The sequence below is a fragment of the Pelodiscus sinensis genome, chromosome 4, assembly GCF_049634645.1.
Source record: "Pelodiscus sinensis isolate JC-2024 chromosome 4, ASM4963464v1, whole genome shotgun sequence".
Lineage (NCBI taxonomy): Eukaryota > Metazoa > Chordata > Testudines > Trionychidae > Pelodiscus > Pelodiscus sinensis.
The window spans coordinates 48,640,688-48,666,807 of NC_134714.1; the positions used below are offsets into that span (position 1 = coordinate 48,640,688).

The 26,120-nt window shown below is 42.6% G+C and overlaps 1 long non-coding RNA gene across 3 annotated transcripts in view; it reads left to right on the forward strand.

Annotated features, from left to right (window-relative positions):
- Positions 1 to 3,673: 3,673 nt before the first annotated feature.
- Positions 3,674 to 26,120, forward strand: part of LOC142829114 (uncharacterized) — a 168,737-nt gene continuing 146,290 nt past the window's right edge. The window contains exon 1 of one of the 3 annotated variants that reach the window (XR_012903402.1): positions 3,674 to 5,399. This is a non-coding gene — a long non-coding RNA (uncharacterized LOC142829114). Of the gene's footprint in view, positions 5,400 to 13,609; positions 13,677 to 14,010; positions 14,097 to 26,120 lie in introns of those variants that run through there. The other 2 variants (XR_012903404.1, XR_012903401.1) reach the window with 2 other exon arrangements.

Below are 26,120 nucleotides of genomic sequence, written 5' to 3' on the forward strand. Positions count from 1 at the left end.
TACATTCCAAAGACTGGGGGAACCACTATACCCAGGGATCTTCCTGTTTTCCAAAGGGATGGTCCCATGTTCCTTGCGGGCTGCTTGGTTCTTGTGGGTTGTTCTTTTTAACATTCTTGGTTGAGCAATGAGTGTGTCTGGGACTGCCATGACACACCTCAGTCCTGTTTGGACATGTTCCTCCTTACCATGTAAGCTAATGTTCACTGAGCTAAATGTGTGTCATATCAGCAGTTTTCTAAGAACATTTGGTTCTGTGGCAGCATAAAGAACTAACAAGGTTACAGGAGAGATGCACCAGAAAAGCTGCCATTAATCAGAGAATCCCTTAGCCTAGGCAAGAGGCTGATGGGATATAAGTGGGTGTGAGAGGGAGCGGGGGGGGGGGGGGGGGGGAGTAGTAAGTGGCTTATGGCACAGAACAAAGGCACTGAAGATTTAATAAGATGCAAGAGTCAGTGGCATTTGGAAGACCAGTGATGATGAACAGATCGATGTAGGTCCGCTGGTCACCTCCCTGATGGGATTCATTTTCTCAAGTCCCTATACCCCACTTCTCCTGCTGTTGTTGCTAGTGTATTCACTCTCTCCCTTGTTGGGACCTTACACAACAACCAGACATATAATATGGAGTTGGATGGCTGGTTCTGGGTATGTTTTCAAGCTGTCCAGTGCCATAGCAGAAAGCTGCCTGGAAAGGGAGGGTGACGTAGCAGAGATAAGAAAGCAGTGTCATTAGTGCAAGTGCCTAGAGCAAGGGGGGAAACTAAAGGGCCTCCACGAGCTGGATCCGGCCCACCAAGAGGGTGGATCTGGCCTGCGGAGGCCCTGCTGCTCTCCTGCCCCCAGCCCCAATTGGCCTGCAGGTGGGGGAGTGCGTAAAGCCTTCCCCTACCCTGCCAGCAGCTTGTGGCACTTTTAAGTGCCATGTGCTGCTCGCAGGGTAGAAGCAGAGCAGAGGAGGCTTTGTGCACACCCTGCCCCCAGGCCCTAATTGGCCTAGGGGCAGAGGGGCGCGAGAAGTCTCCCATGCCAGGGGCATGGGTACCTAGGGAGAACATGGGGGGGGGGCAAAGGCACTCCCTCACCCCCAGACTAATCATTGTCTGGGGGTGGGGAATCTGGAAGTATCTTGGCTCCACCCCTTCTGCTTGATGCCCCACTCCTTCCTGTGCAACCTGGGCCACTTGAAAAATTTCCAGAGTGGCCCCTGGTGAAAAATTGTGTGCCCCCCCCATTTAAACAATTACTTTTAATTAGGGGTGTAAAAGTGTAAGGAAGCTAGTAGGTGTCTATCATATCAGGAAGTTTAATAATAGACTACTTTACCTAAGAAGATAAAGTTTAGCATTTTCCACTTTGCTATGGTTACTTTACAGCAGGGCTATTCAACTTTGGAAGCCCTGGGGGTCACAATGATACAGCACATGCCGAGGGCTGCAACTTACATGTGCGGGCATGAATACAAAGATTAAGGCAAGACTACACAACATGCAGGCCCCATTTAAATCAGTTCTGCTGATACTAATAAAATGCAATATTTACCTGATTTCCACCCATATGACAGACCTTTTAATGAGCAATGACAGTCCAGGAATTTAACTATTAAAATGCATATCAACAGAAGGCCATTATATTGACTACATTTTTTGTTTTGGTTCCCACCCTCTGGGTCATGTGTTGAGCCCTGTGTCAATCCAAACCTCACCACGGGTTGCGAACAAACAGGCCGCATGTTGAGCAGCCCTGCTTTACAGCCACAGTCAGTTCAGAGATCAAATCTTACTGTATCACTACTCACCTTCTCTGGAGAATCTAGATTTAAAAGGCAATTTTAAAAACTAGGTGGAGGAAGCTATTATAAACATGGTTATACGAAGAAAGCTGTTGCATAACAAATCATATGTTATGTCCTGACAAAGTTGAAAAACTGATAATGAAATTTCAGCTAGACAAATGTGCTTTTTCATGAATCTTCTGTTGGCAAATGTTATCAAATACTGGGAAATATTCTGCAATATAAAATTGGTAGTTCAGAGAGAGAAGACCACAATTCAGAATAAATCAATTTTTCCTTTGCTGAATCCAGTCTCAGAGCTATGGGCTTAGTGTCCCCACTAGCCAACCTGTGGGACTGATTGTAGAAATGATGGGGCCAGCATTTCACCCATTGTTACCTAGGAATGATGCAGGAAAGTTATTATTAAACCTATGAATCAACTTCCCCATCTGTACAATGGGAGGGGGAAGCAGGCATGTTGTGAGGATTAAATAGTTAAGGTTGAGGGATTATTGAATGCAGTTCTTGAACTTCAGGTTCTTAACTTCACAGTCTTCATGTTACATTATTTGTTTGTGAGATTTCCTATACAGCCATAAACTCTGTCCCTTGGAGGTCAGCATTATAGTGATATGGCATGATATCTGTTTAAAGGTTGACGTTTATAAGTTCTCTAAAATTAACATGCTTAGTTAGATTTCTTTGAAATTTCTTGTCTCAGGATGATACCTAGTAAAGTTGGGGACCCACGCTTGGAGTAATTTTGAGTGTAAATCTGCAAAGAAGCCTTTGAAAAAAAATTAATCCTTTTAAAAAAATGTTTCTAGCTGGGGGTTATCTCCTTGTGAAGAATTAGAAATCAAACTACTGTAAATTAGCGACTATAACACACATCCATGTATAACACGCACTCGTGTATTACCCGCAGTCTTTCTATTGTGCGTAAAAAAGAAAATAGATTACCCGTGGATGTATGTAACCCACAGAGACTTCTGCCACCTTCATAAAAGGTGGTCTTTGATGTGGTTGCCACTTGCCAGCTATAAAGATTGAAGATTACGACGTCACCCGATAATACTGGGTCTTGTTATACCGGTAATGAACCACAGCTGAGGCCTCTGATCAATAAGCACTATCCTATTACCAGTATAGAAGACCTACCAACCATAACGTTTTAAAACTTCTTCAGTTTATAACAAATATAGTCCAACAAAATATTTGTAAAGATGCCTAAGCGCAAATCATATACAGCCGATTTTAAATTATCTGTTGTTACATATGCAAAAGAAAATGGCAATAGAGCAGCAGGCAGAAAATTTTCCATTAATGAAAAGTCTGTTCACGAATGGAGAGAAGAAGAAGCGGAGATTAAGAAATTACATTCTTGCAAAAGAGCATGCCGAGGAAAGAAAGCGAAGTGGCCAAATCTAGAAGAAAACATGGTGAAGTGGGTTGATGTAAAGCAGTTTGTCAGCCTGTCAGTGTATAGGCTACAGTCTTGTCCTGCTGATGTAAATACCCTACTACATAGACATAACTTCACTTCCATGACAGGCATCACATTTAAGTCAGGGTAGTCAGGGCCACATAGGCTGTATCTAGACTGGCAAGTTTTTCCGCAAAATCAGATGATTTTGTGGAAAAACTTGCCAGCTGTCTACACTGGCCGCTTGAATTTCCGCAAGAACACTGACGATCTCATGTAAGATTGTCAGTATTCTTGCGGAAATACGATGCTGCTCCCGTTTGGGCAAATGTCTTTTTCCGAAAGACTTTTGCGCAAAAGGGCCAGTGTAGACAGCACAGTAGTGTTTTCCTCAAAAAAGCCCCGATCACGAAAATGGCCATCGGGGCTTTTTTGTGGAAAACCGCGTCTAGATTGGCCACGGATGCTTTTCCGCAAAAAGTGCTTTTGTGGAAAAGCATCCTGCCAATCTAGACGTGCTTTTCCGAAAATGCTTTTAACGGAAAACTTTTCCATTAAAAGCATTTTCGGAAAATCATGCCAGTGTAGACGTAGCCATAGTGTCTGTGTAAACACTTCATTACTTAACATCACCTGTTGGCTGTCTTGTCAGTTCCACCAAAGTCATCTGTTGGATTCCATCTAAAGCTACTTAAGGGGTGAGAACGAAGTTGTGCATGCCCCTCTCCCTCTATCTTCTTTGAGCAGTGCCTGAATGAACATGTACACTGGGCACTTGATGTTATAAAATTCAGGAGGTTCAGATCATGGCACGTAGACACATTTAGCTAACTCCCCAGAAAGAATACCACGCACCCTTATATGTGACACACAACACTACGATGTGTAACATATAACATCCATATTGATGCATGTCACAAATGTCATTCTGCACACGAATGGTGTACGGCAAAGGTGGGCTGAGAGGTTAAGAGTGTGGGAGGGTGCTCAGGGCTGGAGCAGAGTGTTTTGGGGTGAGGGTTGTGGGGTGGGGCCAGGGATGCAGGATTTGGGGTGCTTGGGCTCAGGGCTGAGGTGCAGGGGGCAGTGAGTACTCCAGATGAGGGTAGGAGCACTAGCATGGAGCTGGGGATAATGTTTGAATGGGGGGTGCAGGCTGTTCTGAGGAGAGAGGATGACTGCAACTTGGGGCTATGAAAGGGCCATGCCATGCCAGGGCTGGGTTGAGGCCCAGGGAGGTGATGTCAGAAGTAAACTAAGCATATCAATATTTTACAGCAGTGTAATTACTCAGAGTTCTATTTAAAGAAACCATTTTAATACCTTTCACAAAAAGAACACATAGGATATAAAAATAATTGATGAACTTTAATACCATTTTAGAACACACATTGAAATTAATCAGCTACGTCAGGATATATGATAAACTGATTTATACTCTCCCTCCAAAAAGGGGGAAAGCTAATAAAACTGTACAGGCTTACTCCTGTGCAAAGAATGTTCTTCAATAATTAAAAATATTGCACCACCAATGCGGAACTGATTTATCAAGTCAGACTTGGGCAATGTTACTGTGCAAATGCATTTGTACACATGGCATATATTCTTGCGGTAGTGCAAATAAATAAGAATAACTTTGAACAATGCTTTTTTATATTCAGATGATTTCTCAATGTAGGATGATGAATGAGAATTGCAGACACTGTTTTGGCATGTGTATGATCAATACCTCAGAGTTAAGTTTGCTCAACCTATGATCAAGATATCAGAGTTAAAGTTGCTCAGCTGTAACATCATATAATTTGTGTCCAAATTACTCAATCCTGTAAAATGCTGAGTGATTCCTTGAAGTGATCAGTGCTCTCATTTCCCATGGTCTTCAGTTGGGGTTCCCAGGTATCTGGTTTTTGTCTAGAAGCCCAGTCAGAAAGAAACCCTGGGGGCTCCAGTTGGCACTGCTGACCAGGCTGTTAAAACCACAGACTAAGGCAGGCTCACTGCCTGCTTTAAATCCATGTGGCTCCAGCCCCTAGGCACGGAGGCATCACACACTGCCTCCACCCCAAGTGCCAGCATTGAAACTCTTGTTGACTGGGAACCACAACAAATAGGATCTGCAGGGGTGGTGCCTGCGGGTGCAAGGGCAGTGCATGGAGCCAACTTGTGCCTAAAGGTCACTTCCTGGGAGTTAAGGTAAGTGCCACAGGACCCTGAATGCCTAACCCTTTTCCACACCCCAAACTTCCTCCCAGACCCTGCATCACCTCACACACCTCAATCCCCTGTCCTAGCCCTGAGGCCCCTGGATCCCACATGCCTCATTCCCAGCTCCACCCCAGAATCCACCTCTCCAGCTGGAGCCCTTACCCACTGCTCTCCAACCTCCTGCCCCAGCCCAGACCTCTCTCCTGCACACTGAACTCCTCATTTCTGGCCCCACTTGGATCCCACACCTCTATTTGGAGCCCTCATTCTCCTGCATCCCTACCCTGTACCCTCAATGAGTCTCCTCTTGCACCCCAAATCCCTCATGCCTGGCCCCTCCACAGAGCCTGCACCTCCACCAGTTGAAGCCCTTATTCCTCCCCTACTCCAACTCCCTGCCCTAGCCTAGTGAAAGTGATTTAAGATGGGGGAGAGTGAGCAATAGAGTGTGAGGGATGAAGCAAAGGGAGTGGAGCCTTGCAGGATGGAGACCCAGTTGCATGGCTATATGCTGCACTGAAGGTTTGTAGGCAGAATACTCCTGGCTACATTGCTCTGGTAACTAGAGCTCTGCATTTGGGCTCAGCTTTACACCCCTTACTCATGTGAATAGTCCCAGCTGAATGCACTGTTAGACTCACATCATCCTTGGAAAATGGGGAAGTACATAACGGGCACAAGAAACAATGAGGTTCTTGTAGAGTTTCTCCACTGGCTCATGCCTATGTTGGAAGTGGGTGTACCTGCAACAACTGGATGGGAAGAAAGCCACCAGTTTCCAGTGCAATCTGCATGGAGGACTTGTGCTTCTATATTTGTTCTAGCTCTTCCCCTATCTGCAGATAGCTGCTTTCATTTTATCAAGGTGAGGTGCCAGGGATTCCTGTGTTCCCTGCAGGAGAGAGAATGAGAGCATGTAGGTGGGGAATCCTTGCAGTTTTGTTTGAAGTGCAGACAAAGCTGTTCTGCCTGTCAAAGACGCTGTGTCAAGGGAATGTTTCAAGTACACACACCCTTTTGAAGCCTCCCCCAGGCAGATATGTGTTCATTTACCTCCCTTGTCTATGCAGGGAACAAGTTGGGATGGGTTTTCTTGTATTTACTGTATATTTCACAGGAAGAAAAATGGTGCTTTCTGACTCTCCAATTACCTGTTTGTGTCACTTTTGCATGAGCTAGGACAGTGCACCCCAGAAGGTGAGGGAGCCAAGGCTGCTAGCACTGTCAGGTTCCTTCTGATAGCTTCTTGAAGATAGTTACCTAGCCATATGTGTTCTTCTGTAGGAAGGGGTTTGTAGAGATGGAGAATGATGCTGTGAAGGGGATAGTCTCCTACACCGTACTTGCCCCGTGTCTGCCCTTTCCAAGGAAGTAGAAGACTTGGGGTTTTTGCTTGGACTTCAGATAAGGGAAAGTTTAGTTTTCACTACACTGAGCAGTAAAAAGATTGTTGCCAAGATAGATCAATGTTGAATAAACAAGTTAGCAGGTTAATGAACATTTCATCACACCCAAAGGGAACACGTGAACACAGTGCTTTTTTTTATGTAAAGTTAAAAAAAAAAGTGCTGGTACTCCAGGGGAAAAGTTGTTGAGCTCTGACTGGAGGTGCAGGTACTGCGTCTGGAGGTACCGGTACTGCGTACCGGGCAGTACCATCACCAAAAAAGCACTGCGTGCACAGTTCCACGACATGAGCCATGCACAGCTGGGTGAATGTAAATGGTTAGTGAGAGTTGCAAACATTATGTAATGTCTTCTATGTTCCAAAACCCTGCTAACAAGGGTCAGAATCCTTGCTGTGCGTAGACTGTCTGCAGCAATGCTGACAGAGTTTTGTTCTTTACAAACAACTCTCATCTCAAACTTGACAAACTCGCTACACCAAACACATGTCTGTAGGATACATTAAAAGTAACAGGTAAGATATTTGCAGGTTCATAATCATTGGGAAATGTAATATTGCAATCTGTGGATATTTGTATTTTAGGTAAGGCATGGGTATAACTTTAGGCAGTAAAATAATGAGCCTGCAAGTCTTAAGCCTGTGAGATAATAGCTTAGCTAAGCAAATCAAGGCCAAAAAAGGAGTTAACATAAGCTGCTATGTAGGAGTAATCCTAGATCGTAAGATATTGCAAAATAGAATGATGTAATAAATAATATGACTAAATTGCTATAGGATCCATAAGATGCCAATTGATAGCTTCAGCTATTTTAAGTTAGGAACATCAGCAGATGTTTGACCACAAAAATGCCAGGGTAACTCACTGAGGTATATGCTAATTAAGCTTGAAGCTGAAGGACTAGTAAGCTATGGGAGAAGGGCTCTCAAACATGAATTAGTAGGGTGAGGAAATAGAGATAAGGAAAAGGGGCTGAAATCTCTACTGAATATGCATTAGGCATAGTGGGCATTATCATAACATTATAAATGCTGTATCCTGGCCTGTGTGCCTTTGGAGATGCCAGGATGATGATCATAGGTGCCAACTTTCAAAAGTGCTGGGCGGGAGGTGCCTCCAATCCATCCCTTCCCTTAGACCCCACTTCCACCCTGCCTCTTCCTGCTATTGCCATGCCCTGCCTAGTTCTGCCCCCTCAGTACACTGCATCCTCACTCCTCCCTCTTCCCTTCAAAGCCTCAGGAATGCTGGGAAACAGCTGATCATGGTGGGTGAGAGGTGTGGAGAGCGAGGTGTTGATCTATTGGGCCCAGAGGCCAGTGTGAGGTTCTGGGGAGGGAGAGAAGGGGGGGGGGGCTGCCAGTGGGTGCCCACCAGTTTTTTCCCCATGGAGTACTCACAGAGTCTGCACCTATGATGATGATTATGGGTGGTGAGGATGATGACGTTTAATGCTTTGGGGTTTTTCGGCAAGATACGGTGTGAGCATATGGATGGTCAAACGTGGCATGCTTTGACCCTCTTCTATTATTTATCTGCTTTGCTAAGTTGCAGTGCTTACGATTTTGTTAATTGTGCTATGCTCATAAAGTGTTACATATTTAGGAAAGGCCTTGCATGTCAGGGTCTTTGTCTCTGCAATAGCTCTAATACTTCTGGGTCTGATCACAAGATAGGGTCTTGCCAAATCACAACATGTTAATTGGGATTTCTAATTGAGCAATATAATTAATGCACAGTTGATAGGCAACAACATTTAAGGTACAATGTATTTATACTGTAACTAAATATGCTTAATGGACCTTAGAATAAAAGTTAGCCATCAGGAGACAATATATCTTGGTGATGGCCCATTCAAGCAGGATTGAACGGATAAAATACCAGGCTCCGGTTATCTAGCCTAGCTCCCTCCCAGGACTATCAACTGACAATAGTCAAAACCAATTGTAAACAATTGAAACCACTTGGAGGTAAAAGAAGAACATTACAACAGATAGAGGTTTGCCCTGGATATGAATAAAGACAAAGGAATAATTCAAAGACCCTCTGTATCCTTTTAACTGAAGAGCCATCTTGAAGAGGAGAAGTGTTCTATCAGAGAATTGATCCTGATTCCTATGAATGTTTGGGGGGTGGAACCTACATTATTAAATAAAGTTTAATAAGTGTAAATCTGAGTTCTCATTTGATTATTTTATTGTGTATTGTAATCATTTGTTTTCACCACTCTGTTGTTTGTAGTCAGCTCTCCATGCTTTCTTAAGTAAACCCACATTTGTTTCAATATAAATGCTCAGAAGTGCTATGTGATTTTTACCTGAGTGCTGATTTAAGATACATCTAGTAAACCGGGAGGGGTTGTAAATGCTTTGGAGGACAGGGTCAAAATGGCCTGGACAAACTAGAGAAATGGTCTGAGGTAAACAGGATGAAGTTTAATAAGGACAAATGCAAAGTGCTCCACTTATGAAGAAACAATCAGTTTCACACATACAGAATGGGAAGTGATTTTGTAGGAAGGAGTACTGCGGAACAGGATTTAGGGGTCATAGTAGACCACAAGTTAAACATGAGTCAACAGTGTGATGCTGTTGCAAAAAAAGCAAACATGATTCTGGGATGCATTAACAGGTGTGTTGCGAGCAAGACACGAGAAATCATTCTTCTGCTCTACTCTGCGTTGATTAGGCTTCAGTTGGAATATTGCGTCCAGTTCCAGGCACCACATTTCAAGAAAGATGTGGAGAAATTGAAGGAGGTCCAGAGAAGAGCAACAAAAATGATTAAAGGTCTAGAAAACATGACCTAGGCTATGGGGGAAGACCGAAAGAATTGGGCTTGTTTAGTTTAGAAAAGAGAAGACTGAGAGGGGGCTTGATAGCTGTTTTCAAGTATCTAAAAGGATGTTACAAGGAAAAGGATAGGACAAGAAGCAATGGACTTAAATTTCAGCATGGGAGGTTTAGGTTGAATATTAGAAAAAACATCCTGTCAGGGTGGTTAAACCTGAATAAATTGCCCAGGGAGGTTGTGGAATTTCCATCTCTGGAGATATTTAAGAGCAGGTTAGACAAACACCTGTCAGGGATGATCTAAATAGTGCTTGGTCCTACCATCAGGGCAGGGGACTGGACTCAATGACTGAGGTCCCTTCCAGTTCTAGGATTCTGTGAACTGAGGCACCAAGGGCACCATTTAGGGGAGTCTAAGGGGTCTGTAACCCCTCCTGAAGTTTGAATTCCTAAGGTCTTCTTAAAACATATGCCCTAACTGCAGAGGCAGCTCTTAACTGAAACAGAGCTTCTGCTGTTACCAGCTTTGCCTTTGAGGCAGGAAATTTGTTTATAAGCAGAGGGTGGCAGGGTGATTAAGATAACAAAAGGTTTGTCCTTTGGGTAATAGAAGGGTCATTAGATGATCATGCAAACACTGCCCCGTACTCCACTTTCAAGATAAGGGGGAAAAAAGGAGTTCTGAATAAATAGGGGTGTGTTCCAAGAGTCAAGGTGGGCCCCAGGGGAAGGTATTTGGGGGTCCAGCTCTGCACCCCTGGAAGGAGCAGAAGTGGTAGGGCTAAGGGCAGTCGACTAGTCCTCCACATCCCCAGTGGCAATCTAAAAAGCTAACAGAACATTGTGAATCATTAGGAAAGGAATAGATAGGACAGAAAATATCATATTGTCTCTATATAAAGTCATGGTATGCCTACATCTTGAATACTACCTGCATATATGGTTGCCCTATCTAAAAAAGATATATTGGCTATGGAAAAAGCACAGAAAAGGCAACAGAAATGATTAGGGGGTAAGGAACAGCTTCCATATGAGGAGAGATTAAAAAGATTAGGACTTTCCATCTTGGAAAAGAAATAACTAACGGGTGGGGCAATATGTTAGAGGTCTAGAAAATCATGAATGGTGTGGGGAAAAAACTGAATAAGATAATGTTTACTCCACTAACATAAGACAAGGTCACCCTATGAAATTTATAAGCACATTTATAATAAACAAAAGAAATTATTCCTTCAGGGGATGGATCACTTGATGATTGACTCTTCTATTCATTCCTTCTGGAGCATCTGGCATTGGCCAATGTCAGAAGACTGGATACTGGGCTAGGTGGACTATTGGTCTGACCCAGTATGACCATTCTGATGTTCTTATATGAAGCCCAAATGTATCTGGCCCCTCTGTAACCCTCTAGACCCACTCTTTTCCAGAGCTGAGACAGAGCCCAGGAGTCTTGACAGTCACTTGCTCTCTCCCTGTAGAGTTTGTATCAAATTAAGAATATACATTAAAATGTTAAGCCTAACCAATGTTCTTTAGTGACTTGCCACAAGATGTCAGAATATGTTAGTATTAAAGCTTGAGTGGATCTAATATTTATTTAATTTTATTTTATATAGGAATTAGATACAGGGCTCCTGTTATCTAATTACTAAGGAATCTGCCAAAAAAATCTAGAGTTTTCAAGTGCCTTAGTAGCTCCCAGAAAGAGGTGATGTGTGTGTGTGGGGGGAGGGGAGGAGGGGCAAGATGGGGTTGATACCCTCCAATTTGCTGCTTGACTTGTAATGAGCATGCTCAGTAGCACTGCTGTCCTCTGTCTGCCCCGCTAATGCCCTCACTGCCCCCCTATGCAGTATGCACAGGTCACCCCCCCCAACACACACCAAAATCTGAAATGGCACCCCTATGAGGCACACTGCTCCTTAGGGAGAAGATTATCTGGGATTTCTATCAGTAACCAGTGTAACGAACAGGCTATGACAGGGAGCAATTCAAAGGGACTTGGGGACTGATGTGCACTGCACCTATACCTGCAAGTCAAAGACTGAGATAGCATAGTTCAAAGGAGAATGCTTGTGGCGGACAGGTGGGTGGTGTTAACTCCTTAAACACACAGTGACCACAAGCAAGATACCCTCACACTAGAAGCATAGAGGAAAAAGGTGGCTCAATATTCTGGTGCCCTAAGAACTGTCACAAATGTTCACTTTAACTGTCAAAGCAATTTTCTCTTCCCCTGGCAGCCCAGGAAGGAATGCTATCTTATATTCTATAGTGGATTCTGTCCAAGCCTCATAACTAGCCTTTTAATAGTAACAGCTTCTAGGCTTTAGCCTCAATCACCAGATTACACCTGTGAAAAAGGATTTAAAATGTGATTATTATTTGTATTACAGCAAAGCCTACAGGCCCCAACTGAGATCAAGGCTCCATAGGGCTGGGTGCTGTCCAAACACACAGAGCTAATCCCTACTCCAAAGGCGGGGGACAAAGTGCTGTTGGGTAACTGAGCCTCAGAGAGATGAAATGACTTGTCTGAGGTCAGACAGGAGGTCTGTGGAGCCAGGAACTGAATGGTTCTCTTTTATTGATACTGTTTTTTTAATGAAAGAAACCTTCATATATACACTAAATAAAAATTGCATATATTTTTCACAACATATAACAACTAGCATCTCTGCTCTTAAAATTGTATTTTATTGTTTATCTGTGACTTGAATGGCTTGGTCTTTGATATTAGAAAACTTAATGATTGACTAGTGTTTTTCTTCTAATATCTTCATCAAACATTGATTCTTCTCTACATAAATAAGATCAGACCTGTAGCAATATCCTATTGTTTTGGGATAGAAAAGACTAATGAATTGTAATGCAAATATCTTTCAGTCAAACTTAGTGAAACTGGAGAAGAAAAAAGTTTAAATGTACATGATGTGTGGTCATTCAAACAGGAAAAGAAAAAAATGAGGAATTTGGTATTGTAAAGTTTAACTTGGGCTGTATGATAGGGAGAACTGCACTGTATTACTGTAGGTTGGCACAGGAGGTGAATAGCATGCTATTTCACTAAGGTAGCATAGTAATGGATGCATCATATATACATAGAGAGGATGAAGTCTTCCTTATTGTACAGTGGGAAAGAGGACTAGTCAGAGAACATTGGGCCTAGTGGAGTACCCATGGCATTATCACCCTGAAGTGCTGCAAGAGCATTCACATGTCAATACAGGCAGTCCCCGGGTTACGTACAAGATAGGGACTGTAGGTTTGTTCTTAAGTTGAATTTGTATGTAAGTCGGAACTGGTACATATTGTAGGGGAAACTCTAGCCAAACATTTCTCCAGAGCTCAGTTTTATTCTCCCACACTTCACTTCCCTCAGTCCTTTATTCTCAAGCTGAGGTGTCTGCTGAGAAAAGCCGCTCCGCGTCTCCCTAGTCTGCTGGGGGGGGCTCTAGCTTCGCGTCTCCCTGGTCTGCTGGGGGGGCTCTAGCTTCGCGTCTCCCTCGTCTGCTGGGGGGAAGCAGTTAGTGCGGGGTTGCCTCACCCCGTTTGTAAGTAGGGATCTGATGTAAGTCGGATCCATGTAACCCGGGGACTGCCTGTATTTCCAATCTCACATTCTTTTCACATTTCATTTTCCCCTGCTGTTCCTTCTCACTGTACCGTGATCTCCTTTTGCCTCTCCTATGATGAAACCTTTGGCTTCCAAAAAATGATTCACTAGCAGCCTTCAAACAGTATACTGTACCTAGTTTCCAACATCCTTCCCCCAACCCCTCAGTCTCTTTTTCTTGTGATTGGATTTGAAATCAGTGATTTCTATGGGTGTGAAATCTCAAGTCTCTCCTACTTCCTATAAATCCCACAACATTTCTTTTCTTTCCCCTGAGTGCAGGGAGTTGACAGGTGAGGCTGCATTCTGATCACTCCCCTCCCCTGCCCAGGGCTGATTAGATAATTTACTTCAATTACCTCAATCAGATGGAGGAGAGGTGCTGGGCGAATTAAAGATCCCATCAGTTTAACTGTTAAGAAGGGCACTACAAGTGGGAGAACAGAGGAACGTGAGTATACAGAGATTTCAGCGGAAGGGAACCTCTTTCCTCTCAGGCCCTGGGGACATTGTAAATATTGGTGCAGAGGACTGGAAGTGTCTGTGGAGGGAACCTAAATAAATAGCATGGTGTGGCTGACTAGTGGAGACTGGGAAGGTTTCTGTAGTGCAAAAAGGCAGAAATAGGCCTTGTCCCTGCTCCTGAGGGGATTTGGTAGCCTCAGAAGGCTGATTGGGATAATTGAAGTTAATTAATCTGATGTGAGTCAGAAACTGGTGAGCTAAAGAGCCAATTAGCCTATCAGCTGAAGACTGATAAGAAGGGCACAAGAAGGAAGCTCGGACAGCAGGGAAATAGAGCTAGCTGAATAAAGAGAAAGAAACTGCTCTCTCTCTCTCTCAGGTCCTGGGGAAATGCAGTAAGACCGTTGTAAGTAGCATGTTGCACAGGAGTATAAGTAAGGTAGGGGACCCCAATAAACAGCATGGTGTGGCTATACAACCAGAGGAATCTGAGCAAGTTTGTGGAGTAAGTAGGCAGGAGTAAATAGTGCCTGCCATTCCTGCCCACATATCAATCTTCTTTTCTATTCTATAGTGACATCTGGAGTATGGTGTCCAGTTTTGGGCCCCTCCACTACAGAAAGGATGCGGACAAATTGGAAAAAGTCCAGCAGAGGGCAACAGGAATGATTAGTTGACTACATGACTTATGAGAAGCTGAGAGAACTGGGCTTATTTAATTTATAGAAGAGAAGGGGGGGGGGGATTTGATAGCAGCCTTCAACTACCTGGAGGGACAGGAGTTCCCAAGAGGATGAAGAGAGGCTGTTTTCAGTGATTGCTGAACAAGGACGATTGGTCTCAATTTGCAGGGGGGGAGGGCTAGGTTGGATATTAGGAAAACTCTTTCATTAGGAGGGTGGTGAAGCACTGGAATGTGTTACCTGGGAATGTGGTGGAATTTCCATCCTTAGAGGCTTTTAAGGCCAGATCTGACACAGCCCTGGCTGGGCTGATTTATCATTCATGTTTTTCTGATTAAATTCTTCCTCCCAGCTGATTTCTTTAACAATTGTAGTTTTGTGAAGCTGGTCCTTTTAAAGCATCAACTATATATATTATGGGATTGGGTTTTATTCTGCTTGCCCATAACTGTAATCATGTCGTGATCATTTGTACAGAAGCTATATTTTAGTCTCTATTTATAAAGATGGTATTTAATATACAATTTTCCCTTGTTGGTTGAAAAACTTAATTTAGACATGCCAACAACGGGTTAGTATTGGCAGCATGAGACCTCAGGCATGTCACTGAACTTGATGTCCCTCATGATGACACTGCTTTTTCCTGCATTAATGAAAGTTCACAAAGAGCTGGTTATTTTGATCCATGGTGTGATTTTTTTTTAAGTCTGTAGCAGACACCCCCCCCTTGTCTTATTTTAATCTGTTAAGATAGTGAGCCATAAGCATTTAAGATCATTTTCTTCCAACAGCATTAAGTTCTTGACCAATATATAGAATTCTGTTTCTTGTAACTCCAATCTCTGCTAAGCCCTACACAGCCCTCTGGTGTGCACATGTAGGAAGTTCCTGTAAGTGGTGACGATTCAAATCTTAACTAACCTAAAAGTGTTTAGCAAATCCCATTGTTAAAACGTTGCTTTCATATTTCCTTCCCCTCTCCCCTAGTTTTTTCCATTTATCTACATAGACTGCATATCAGCTTAAGGCTCCCTGTAAATTTAAAAATGGAAATTTAACAAGGGAAAAACTCTGCTTCCTCACCATTTAGGAGGGTGTTTATAGCTTGCTCCTGTTGATTAGGCACACACCTTTGCTTGTGTGATTTAGTCCTGTTGGTATCAAAAGTTGTTGATGAGGTTTCAATGGGCCCTTCAATTTGAGCAGGGACTTTATTTCCTTATTTGTCTGTGAAGAGCCTACAACACTTTGTGCTACAACTCTTAATGAATGTCTATAGTCCTCTTCTGTAGGAGGACACAGACTAGTTATTACTATCATACTGACCTCTGAGAGAAGAAAATACAGTGTACACAATTTATACCATAGTTCTGTCCGTAACACACATGCCTAAACATGCAAAGACTTCATTTAGATATAGCTTCTCTGTAGTGGACTGGCAAAACTTTCTAATTGCACCATCACATTATCAGTGGTGGAGTTGGTACATAAAAATGTTTCTGGGAAGAGAGGAATGCATTTTCCAGTATTTTCCATTAGACTAGTCCCCATTTACCATCATACTTTTCAATGATACCTTTATTAGCAGGTGAAAGTCAAGACATAGGATAACAGAAAGCTAGTACAGTAGAAAGGTTGAGTCCTTTAAAGAGTAGAAAAAGGAATCCTCCTGCCTGTACTTTCTTTTTAGGTACTTATTAGAAATCTGAAAGAGGCAATGTATTCGATACCTACTATGTGTCCCCATCAGGCTCAGCACTTATTTAATCAAATAAGAGCTAAAATTGATTTAAGGCACCAGAGGAACAAAATCGCATACAGAAAAAGAACTTGCAGACCCCACTCCCCAGCTAAACTAAAGAAGATATTTTCCCCTCTATTTATACAGGAGTTATCAAAAAAGCAACAAATGTTCCTTACAGAAGTGAATGCAGGATAAGAGGTCCTGTTAAGGAAAAATGAGGGGATGGTTTTGAGCAAGACAGCTATGTAATAGTCCTTTCCTCTAGCCTGAACTCACACAACTGTGCTTTCTTCCCACTGAATCTTTGAGGCCTAGTGAACTATTCTGTAATTCACTTCAATGGTAACATCTTTGAAAGGTCACAAATAGCAGAAAGCTGTATGAAATTGGCAGCCTCTGCTCAGAAACAGCAGGGGAATTTCATGCTGAGATAGAGGGGTAGTGTAGAACACTGCAAAGAAGCATGTGTAGAACTTGCATGTGTTATTTCAGTGCTAGTGTGTTCTCATATGCAAGGGTTAGAATTCAGAATTGACATGCAAACAAACTGTCAGTACAAAACCTAACATTAAATACTGCTGAGTGTTGCTAGCAGTTGTCATGTAATATGCTCTGCTGCAGCAAAGGCTTATAATCTGAAGCAATATCCACCATATGGCTGCTTCAGTAGTTATGCCACACCATAAGGAATGTGAGGTTCTCCTCTGTCAATTTTCTAAATTTAACTTAAACCTGGTGTCCCTTTAGAAAAGAGCTTGCCCTATATAGCACATTTTAGACAAACTGAGACTACAGACATGTTGACTCATACGTGGGTGTAACTTTTTCCAGATCATAAGATTATCTTGTTTCCAGACTGAGATGGGCCCAAACCATAACTTGGGGTATGATTCCTTCCAAATTTTGGAGAAGTTTGATTTTTTGTAACTAAAGTTTGTGGCTTGATCCCACTGTTAAATTCTAAGTTCTGCTTGAATAGTTGCTTTAGCATTGGGCATCTAGTTTCTGTACTTGGAAACACTGGATTTCCTCTTTTTGTGCCTGGAACATAGGAACTGCTATAGCAGACCAGATCAGTGACCTATTTAGATCAGTATCTCATCTGAAGTAGCTAGTGCCTGAAGCTTTGGGAATAATGCAAAAAACCAGGTAGTAGATGATCATTCCATATTTATTCAAGTGATAAACTTAAAAAAATAATGAAGAGTCTAGCAGCACCTTAAAGACTAACAAAACATGTACATCAGAGGCAGGCAAAAGGGCCTCCATGGGCTGGATCCAGCCCTCCAAGCCAGTTGATCTGGCCTGTGGAGGCCCTGCCATTCTCCCTCTGCCCCCAGGCCAATCAGAGCCTTGAGGCGGGGGAGAAGTGTGCAAAGTCTCCTCCCATATTGCCCCTGCCCTGCCAACAGCATATCATGCTTCTAAGTGCTGTACACTCCTTGCAGGGCAGGGGCAGGATTCAAGGAGACTCCACGCACACCTTCCACCCCCAGGCCAATCAGAGCTTGGGGGCAGAGAGAGTACATGAAGTCTCCTCCTGCCCTGCAAGGGGCTCAGCACTTAGTCAACCACCAGTGGCTGCTCCTGATTGACTTGAGGGGCAGCAGGAGGGAGCATGTGAAGTCTCCTTTCACTGTCAGGGGCATGGGTACCTAGAGAGAACAGCCAGCTGTTCAGAACAACTGGCGGTTGTCTGGGGGGGGGGGGGGGGAAGAGGAGAGGTAAAGGCTTTGCACACACTCCCAAGCCCCAGGCCAATCAGGGTCCGTGGATGGGGAACCACTGAAGTGTCCTGGCCCCATCCCTTCCAGGGCAGCCTGGGAAGTTATTGCCCACCTTGATGTAGATGGTATGAGCTTTCGTGGGTACAACCCTCATACCACCATCTACATGTTTTGTTATACTTTAAGGAACTGCTAGACCATAGGCTGTGTCTACATTGGCAAGATCTTGCCACCTGTCTACACTGGCCGCGAGTATTTGCGCAAGAACACTGACGTTCTACTGTATGAAATCAGTGCTTCTTGCACAAATACTCTGACGCTCCCGCTCAGGGATAAGTCCTCTTGCGCAAGTGTTCTTGCGCAAGAGGCCAGTGTAGACATGTAACATCAATTTCTTGCGCAAGAAAGCCCTGATGGCTAAAATAGCCATCGGAGCTTTCTTGCGCAAGAGCATTTCTACGTTGGCACGGATGCTTTTGCGCAAAAGCAAATCTTTTGCACAAAGGCACATGCCAGTATAGACGCTCTCTTACTCAAATACTCTAACAAAAACTATTGCGTTTAGAGTGTTTCTGCTAAATCTTGCCAGTCTAGATGTAGCCTATTTGTTTAAGTTTTTCCAATTACAGCCTAACTCGGCTACCCCTCTGAAGCTTTTGTACATCTAGGTATTGCTTACATTCTTTCTGCTTGGATTTCCATATGCAAAGAGTCTATTGTTTGGGCTTCTCCATTAAAAAATCTTCCAGTGGATTCTATGGGATCATTTAGTCCCATTCCAAATCTGACCTAATCTGTCAGAGTGTAAGCACCTGCTCTAAATACAAATGTGTTTCTTTAGCCTCTTGGTAGACTTCCAGTGGCATAGCTAGCTTTGAAAACATGGAAAACGTGCTTAGGAGAAAGGAAAATGAATCTCTGGCATCACTACTCTATAGCACTTCTTTGTATTGTCTAATTTTAAAAACAAGTTTATCAATTTATGTGGAGTAGATCTCTATGTACATAACCCCAGGACAATGGTCATAATAAGCAAACATTATGTTTTACATAGCCTATATCTCTTTAGTTTTCTTATCAGTCAGGTTTGTCATCATGTTCCATATTCATTCTATTATAAACTATAGGAAAATGTCTTGATTTTCTAAAATTAAGAGTTTTAGTATACTTGTGATTGCAGCTAATGAATATATTTCAATGCTATTGTTGCAAAAATATGTGATTCAGTAGAAAAAAACCTACTCTGCACAGGTAAGCAAACAGCTGAATTAGTTCAGAAAAGGTGAAGCAAGCAAGTGATTTAAAAAAAAATCACTGGTATAACTCTTAGAATAACCAGATCTCAGGATATGAATGGTCACTTCTCTGTTATCTTCACTTATTTTATATAGCCAAGATAATCTTTGAATGTTTAGTTTAGAAAATCTCTTTTCAGCAACTCTTATAACTTATTTCTTAAAGATAAACAAAGTTATGTTAAGGAGTTAAATAGAACTGACTGGGAAATTTGTGTTGGTTCTGTGTGTGTGTGTGTGTGTGGGGGAAAACCTCTGGGAAAACAAATAACCTTTAGGTTGGTTTTAACCTTGATTTGGCTGATGGACACTTACAGAAAGAGTGAGAAACTTTAGCTAGTAGCTGTATAACAGCAAAAGGGCCTTCTCCAGCTCCCATTTAAGCCAATTGTAAAAGTTCCATTGACTTCAATGGTAGCAGCATGAGCCACCTTGTCGAAACTGGACACATGCTTGTGGTCATCCTGATCACTACTTTAGGGAAGTCTTGTGACAAGAATAACTATTATTCATCTGGGCTCATTCATCAGACATCAAATGTTAAATCTTCTCTCTGCCAGTCAGTCACTCCTCCTTCCTTCTCAGCAGGGAAATAGAATTCACTCATCTTAGCTGACTGTCCATCTTTTATTTTTCAGCCTTATAATTATTACTAGGTTTTTTAACATTAGCAAACTGTGAGCAACAATTTATAATAAAGTAAAAATGCTGCTACAGTTTCTTCCATTATACAGGCATTCCTCCAGTTACGAACATCCTCACAAACAAAGGCCTACCTGCAGCCTCAGGGAAGAAGGCAAGAGGCACAAGTGGTGGTGAGAAGCCCAAGCGCTGGCCAGAGGACTCCAGAGGAGCAGTGGCTGGAGAAGCATCATTTTAAAGAGGAAAACTGCTGCTTCTCTCCAGCCTGCATAGCTGCCCCTGCTCCTCCAGAGTCCTCTGGCCCACACTTGCACTCCTCACCACCTCCTGGTGAGCAGGGGCTGGGTGCAGCCCATTGGAGGGGTGGTGGCTGGGTGATTGGGCTGACTGCAGGAGCTGTTGGCGTGTGTGATGCTCAGAAGCCCTCTTCCGAATCTCCATCTTCCTCCACTAATCAAACCAGCATTAAATTAAAAAAACCCCTATTTCTACTATTTTTCATTGCAAATATACAGTATTTAAGCTACAGTCTGGGCTAAATAGCCTTTTGTGGGCTCGTCTGGGAACCTAACTAGCATTTATAGCATTGTTTCTATGGGAAAATAGCATTTATAGCATTGTTTCTATGGGAAAATGTATTCCAAATTCCAAACAACTGACTTACAAGTGAACTTTTGGAACACAATCTGTAAATTGGGGCAGGGGCAGCCCGTCCATATAGGCGAACTAGGCGGTCGTCTAGGGTGCCAAGTTAAATGGGGCACCAAATGGTGGCACAATATCATTGAGGGGTTTGGAGGTGGGGGCGCTGATTGCATGGTTTGCCTAGGGCGCCCGTTGCTGGCAGCTAGACTAGGGCCACCCCTGAGTTGGGGACTTCCTGTATATCCCTTGTCCAAACATCTTAAGGATAATTGAGCACTATCAAATTATTTTCTTCTTTCTTTCCCCCTCATAGCTAACTGAATTTGTATTTCTGATCACTTCCACTTCTAAGTTTTTGCAACTAATTCCTGTTTCACCTCTTAGCGACCTATACTGAAAGATGTAGAAGTGCTACACAGTCCTTTTTTTGTTTATACTGAAAGATGATTTTACTTTCTGCACTTTTCTCCCCTCAGTCTACTTTAACTTTTCTGTTGGTTCTTAGACAACTTTCTGACCTTTTAAAATACCTTCTGTGAGACACTTAGACTCTCCTTATTTAACAGAATACTTCAGCTCAGGTCCCCTACTGCTCAGAAGCTAGAAATAGGAGTTGTCAGACAGGTGTAGATACTTGCTGGGATTAAATGATCCAATTTGCCAGACTGCCTGCTGGTAGCCCATCACCCTGCTCTGTCAAATATACGTTTTACCCACATATAGTCTGAACACTAGAAGTACTTATGACATGGTTCTTATGGACATTCAGCATGGGTCAGCTCGGTGGTTTCATTGCTGAAGACATAGAAATTAGAGCTGGATAAAGCCTATTAGGTAATATAGCCCATGTTCCACACACACACACCAGCTAGTGCCGATTACTCACCACAGCACATTACCCAATGTTCTATCCAGTTTAAGTGTCCATCAGCGTGAAACCTTCCTTTCTATGAGTTATGTTATCTGGTGGTCATGTCACCTATTGGTTTTGCTGTAAATTTAAACAGTCAAAATACTGAAGGTAACAGCAGGCTGGCACGCTAAAGTTACTCAGACAATTGCAAAATAACGTTTCCCTTGCCCTGTGAAGAGCATCGTAATATCTACTGCTCTTGCTTATGTTTATATTAAACTGGCTTCACAGTCTGAAACATACCGAGTAATCTGTACTGATGTGCTGTCTTCTCAGAGGGGCATCACCTAATCAACATAAATGCTTGATACATACTGTTTCTATTGAAAGAGGATGACTAGGTTTGTTTGCTGAGCTTTTTTTTTTTTGGTTGTCTCCCAAGATCTGTCTCTCTGACCCTTTTCTGGTAGTTTGGCCCAGGAGTCTTCCTTTCTTCAGTGATGGGATCCCTTAACCAGCTACAAGGTCTGAGCATTTCATTGTCTGGAAGGAGGAGTTTCTGCAGGGCCTGATGGCACAAGTCCTTTTTAGTTTTCAGTGAATCAGCTATCTCTGTTCTCCTCGAAAACCGAGATAGTTGGAAAAAATGTAAGCCACGAAGGTGGAAAAGAGAGTATATCGGGATAGGCTGATGTAACAAAATGCAGAAATGAATAGCAAAACCTGACCACAGATAATGGTAAGAAACCTAAAAAGCCTATGGGCACAGTGGAAAAGGTATTTGAATAATGTGTGAAGAGAACTGTACAATCTGGAAGAGGAATTCTCAATTCAGGGGTTCTTGAGCATTTTTAGGGTGTAGACCGCATTAATAGATTGTCCTGCAGAGAATGCTATTTGCTTTTGCTTGATAATCTATTGCCCCATTCTCTATAACACATCCCTGCAGAAGTTATAGCTACATAGGAAAATATTAGGCAAGCATTTAAAGAAATTATAACTGACTTTTCATACATTTTAAGAGTGACTAGCCAATTGTCCATGGACTACCAATAAGTGCTCCCTGAGTTTCTATTTGGGAACCTCTGGTCTAATCAACCTAGCATTCACTTCAGTTTCCCTTAGTGCTGTAAGACTTGGCAGTGGTAAGGCCTCTGGTGTACTCAGACAACTGCCAATCATGCAGACCAATATTATTTCATTGTTTCCTTTTATTTCCCCATCTGTCTGTATTAATTTTGATAGAATAATGGACCCAAAGTGTCAGATGTTAACATGACCCTGTTACTGAACAGTGTTAAATATATTTTAAACAAGGTTTGGGCATGGATGCCAGAGACAGAAGGTGCTAAGGGCCACTGCCCTCCCTTTTGAATCCTGAACTCAGCAAGAGCAGGGAGGCCTCCCTTTAGCTCCTGAGCACAGCCGGATGGTGTATCAGCAGAGTCAAGGCTTGGAGGAGTTAAGATGTCCAAGTGGGCCAATTAACTACCTATGCTGCATCTGGAGAAGGAGACAGGAAGCAGTGATTTAACTACAAGAGGCTCAGCTGGACAGGTGCTTGCAAAAGATGGGGATGTAGGCTGTGGTTATTTCTTACTCCTGAAGGAGGGAATTGTGGGAGGACTAGAGAGTAGGCCACAGTCCCTTCCTGAGAGGAGGGAAGCTGGTGGGAGGAATGCAAAGGCTCTGGGGAATGCAGCCAAGTAGAATAGTGCAGGTCTTGACTGCTATCTAGAGGTCTCCTGAGCTGGCCCTCATGGTAGTAGGTGGAATCGAGATCCTCTCCCAGCCACTGGATGAATAGCAACGCTAAAGCAGTAAAGGGAGGAAGACTGCCATTTTATTTCATATGCAGGGATTTTGAAATGTCTTGTTCCCCAGAAGAGGAATCCCATGTGATTTGGCCAGAGCCAAGTCATGAAGGGGGAGCTACTTTAGTAGCAATGAGGCAGCTGTGCTATGTATCCAGAGCTAAGGAGGTGCCACTAGCAGTGAGTGTACCCTGTGACGCAGCCCAGAGTGTGTATCTCACCCAAAGCCTTATTGCATCAAATTTGACATGTCATAGTAAGATATGAATGAATGTTCTAGGATGAAATCCTGGCCTTGCTGAAGTCAACGAGACTTGCTCTGATTTCAGCGGTATCAGGATTTTACCCCAGATGTGTATTGAAGTCCATATGCTTTACCCTTGTTAAATGGCCAGATGAAGAGGATTTTCTTTGCCTAGACTAGAGGAATTCTCTTTCAGGTCCTATACTGAGCAGAACTCAGGTGGATCTGAACTTGTTACTGTCGGGGGAACTAAGACAAGATTTTTAGAAATAATTTCTAATGTATGTTTGAATGGTGCTCAAAAGCCCCAGTGAGGAGTGGGGAACCTCACTGTGTAAAGTGCTGGATAACCCCTGAGGGAACATATACCTGATACAAAAAGTGGAGAGTCTGAGAATATTGCCCAACAATAAAGAATCTCTCAGGCATATTTAGTCTAGCCTCCAGGCATCAAACACAAGCCCCAAACTCTTTTTTAGAAGCTTTAAACAGCCTCATTTTCCCCAATCAAAAGCTTAGTATCCCCTCTGAGGTTCCTGTGCCAGCATTTTCAATAAAAAGCTCCTAGAAGAGCCTCTGGGGAGAAACCTCTCACAGAAGCAACAGAATGAGGCTTTGATAATTAGAGACTTAGCTCAGCCAGCCCATGGGTGGGCCATGCTTTCTTCTTGTGTTACTCCAATTTGACTTAACGGAATGCCAAATTGTAATGTGTCCTTGATTATATGTAGTGTACCTGCTTTATATCGCAACCATCGCTGTAGTCTAGGTGCTTGTCACTTAAGGTGACTAGTATATCAAAATAAAAATCATGAGCCATGCATGATTATACCCTGCACAGTGGGAATTCTGTTTTCTACATTCATGCCATTTCTCCTTATACTGAGCAGATGCATTTATTGGCAGAAGCTGGCAATTGAGAGAGCTGAGAATACTAGGGCTGGGCAATTTTTTTTTTTCTCAATGCAGATTTGACTCTGCCGAAATGTTTCACAAATTCAGGTTGAATGTGCTGAAGTGATTCAGTTGAAAACTAGATTCCTCCCTCCCCAACAACCCCCCCCCCACCAACACTAAGGGTTTCATTTTTTGAAACAAAGTTTTGCTTTAAGAAATGCTTTTATTTCAAAATTGTACTTCAATTAAATTTAATTTCTATTCGACCTAGTGTTCCTCTGTCAAAATAAAAACACTACTTAGTTTGGGTTGAACTAAACATTGTTTTCACATTTTTTATTAGCTGAAAATGTCAAATTATTTCTTTTTTTTCCTGTTTATTTAGAAAGGCCTGTGAGCCAACCTGCTCCACAAAATCAGTTACTCACATAACTGTAGAGAATAGCTTTTCCAGAGTCCATAGCAGCACACATAACTGGAGAAGAAAAGTGGGGAATGTTGAGTATTAAAAGAAGATGCATTTTCTGATTTAAATTTTCAAATTAGACTGTTGAAAAACAGAACTGTCTTTGGGGGAGGGGAAAGGGCATCTAATTATCACTATCAGTTAAAACTAATGCTATAGTTTTATTACTAATTTGTTTATGTAAAGTTATCTAAAGATTCAGCAAGGTACAGTTTTAGGAAATTCAGATCTCTTCTGGGTTAGCTTCACCAACATTTTCATTTCTCCAGTGTCCCATTTAAGATACTACTCTCATATCAAACACTAGATGGTGCCAGGTTATCAAAGATTACCCCCAGAAGAAACCACAACCTTAACATCTTTCCCTTTTCTTCAAGACATTTAAAAGAACAAAAGGAGATACTGCACTGTGTATTAAATACAACTTTTTTTGAAAATGTGTTTGGAGAGTGCGATCCTGTAGCACTAATTCCAAGCTTTTATCAGCATAGGTCAATGTCAGATTTTTGATTTGGGCCCACTTCTAATTGTTTCCTTTCTCTGAAAAGTGTACTACTCTTATTGTGTTATCCCAGTTCTGTGTATAATTTGGAATGCTCCCAGAAAAGGGTACCTAACCAGTTTTCCTGTTTGCTTCTCATTTTCCTATAATTGCAAAAACCCTCTCGCTGTATTTTGCTAGATCTATTCATAACATTTTGTATTATTGTAAAACAAAATGTACATTGCATGAGTGGTGCTAATGAAAGGATCAACTACGGTTATCTTTAGCCCAGGTGGTAGCAAATAGGGGCTGTTCAAGCTTCTCCTACTTCTTGTCCAATGTACTTAAGTTCTTGACTTGAAACACCGATGCACCTCTTGAACCAATGCTGCCACTCAAAGTAGTATACAGGCTCTAAATGAGCTGATGTTGCCACTGTATCCTCTGTATATTTTTGCCAGCCTGACACATGAGCCTTTGCTGCCTTTAAAGGCCTTTCTGCACACTATGGATGGTGGTCTCTCATTTATGCTACATTTCAACTACCACGAAAGCAGAGGCATTTCTCAGACTGCAGGAATGACTGTTTCCCAGTTAATGAGGAAAGAAGTGAAGAACAAGCCTGGTGGCCTCATACTCTTTCACTTGGGTCTATCTATGAGACTAGATAGCATTCTCAATGCCCCAAATACTCTTCATTTGCTCACATTAGGCTCTTATCCATGAATGTGGGTAGCAGGGAGCTGTGTATGGGGCCTTGAAGAGCCTCCATGTGGAAACCCATAATCCGGCAGAGCAATGTAAAGATTGAAGAGGGACATATTAAATACCACTGGAAGCTTGGGTAGGAAATACTAATGTAGAGCTTACTGGAGGCTGGAAAGAAAATCTAGAGCTATGGAGAGTCTTGTGATAGGACATCACCTATGGTGATAT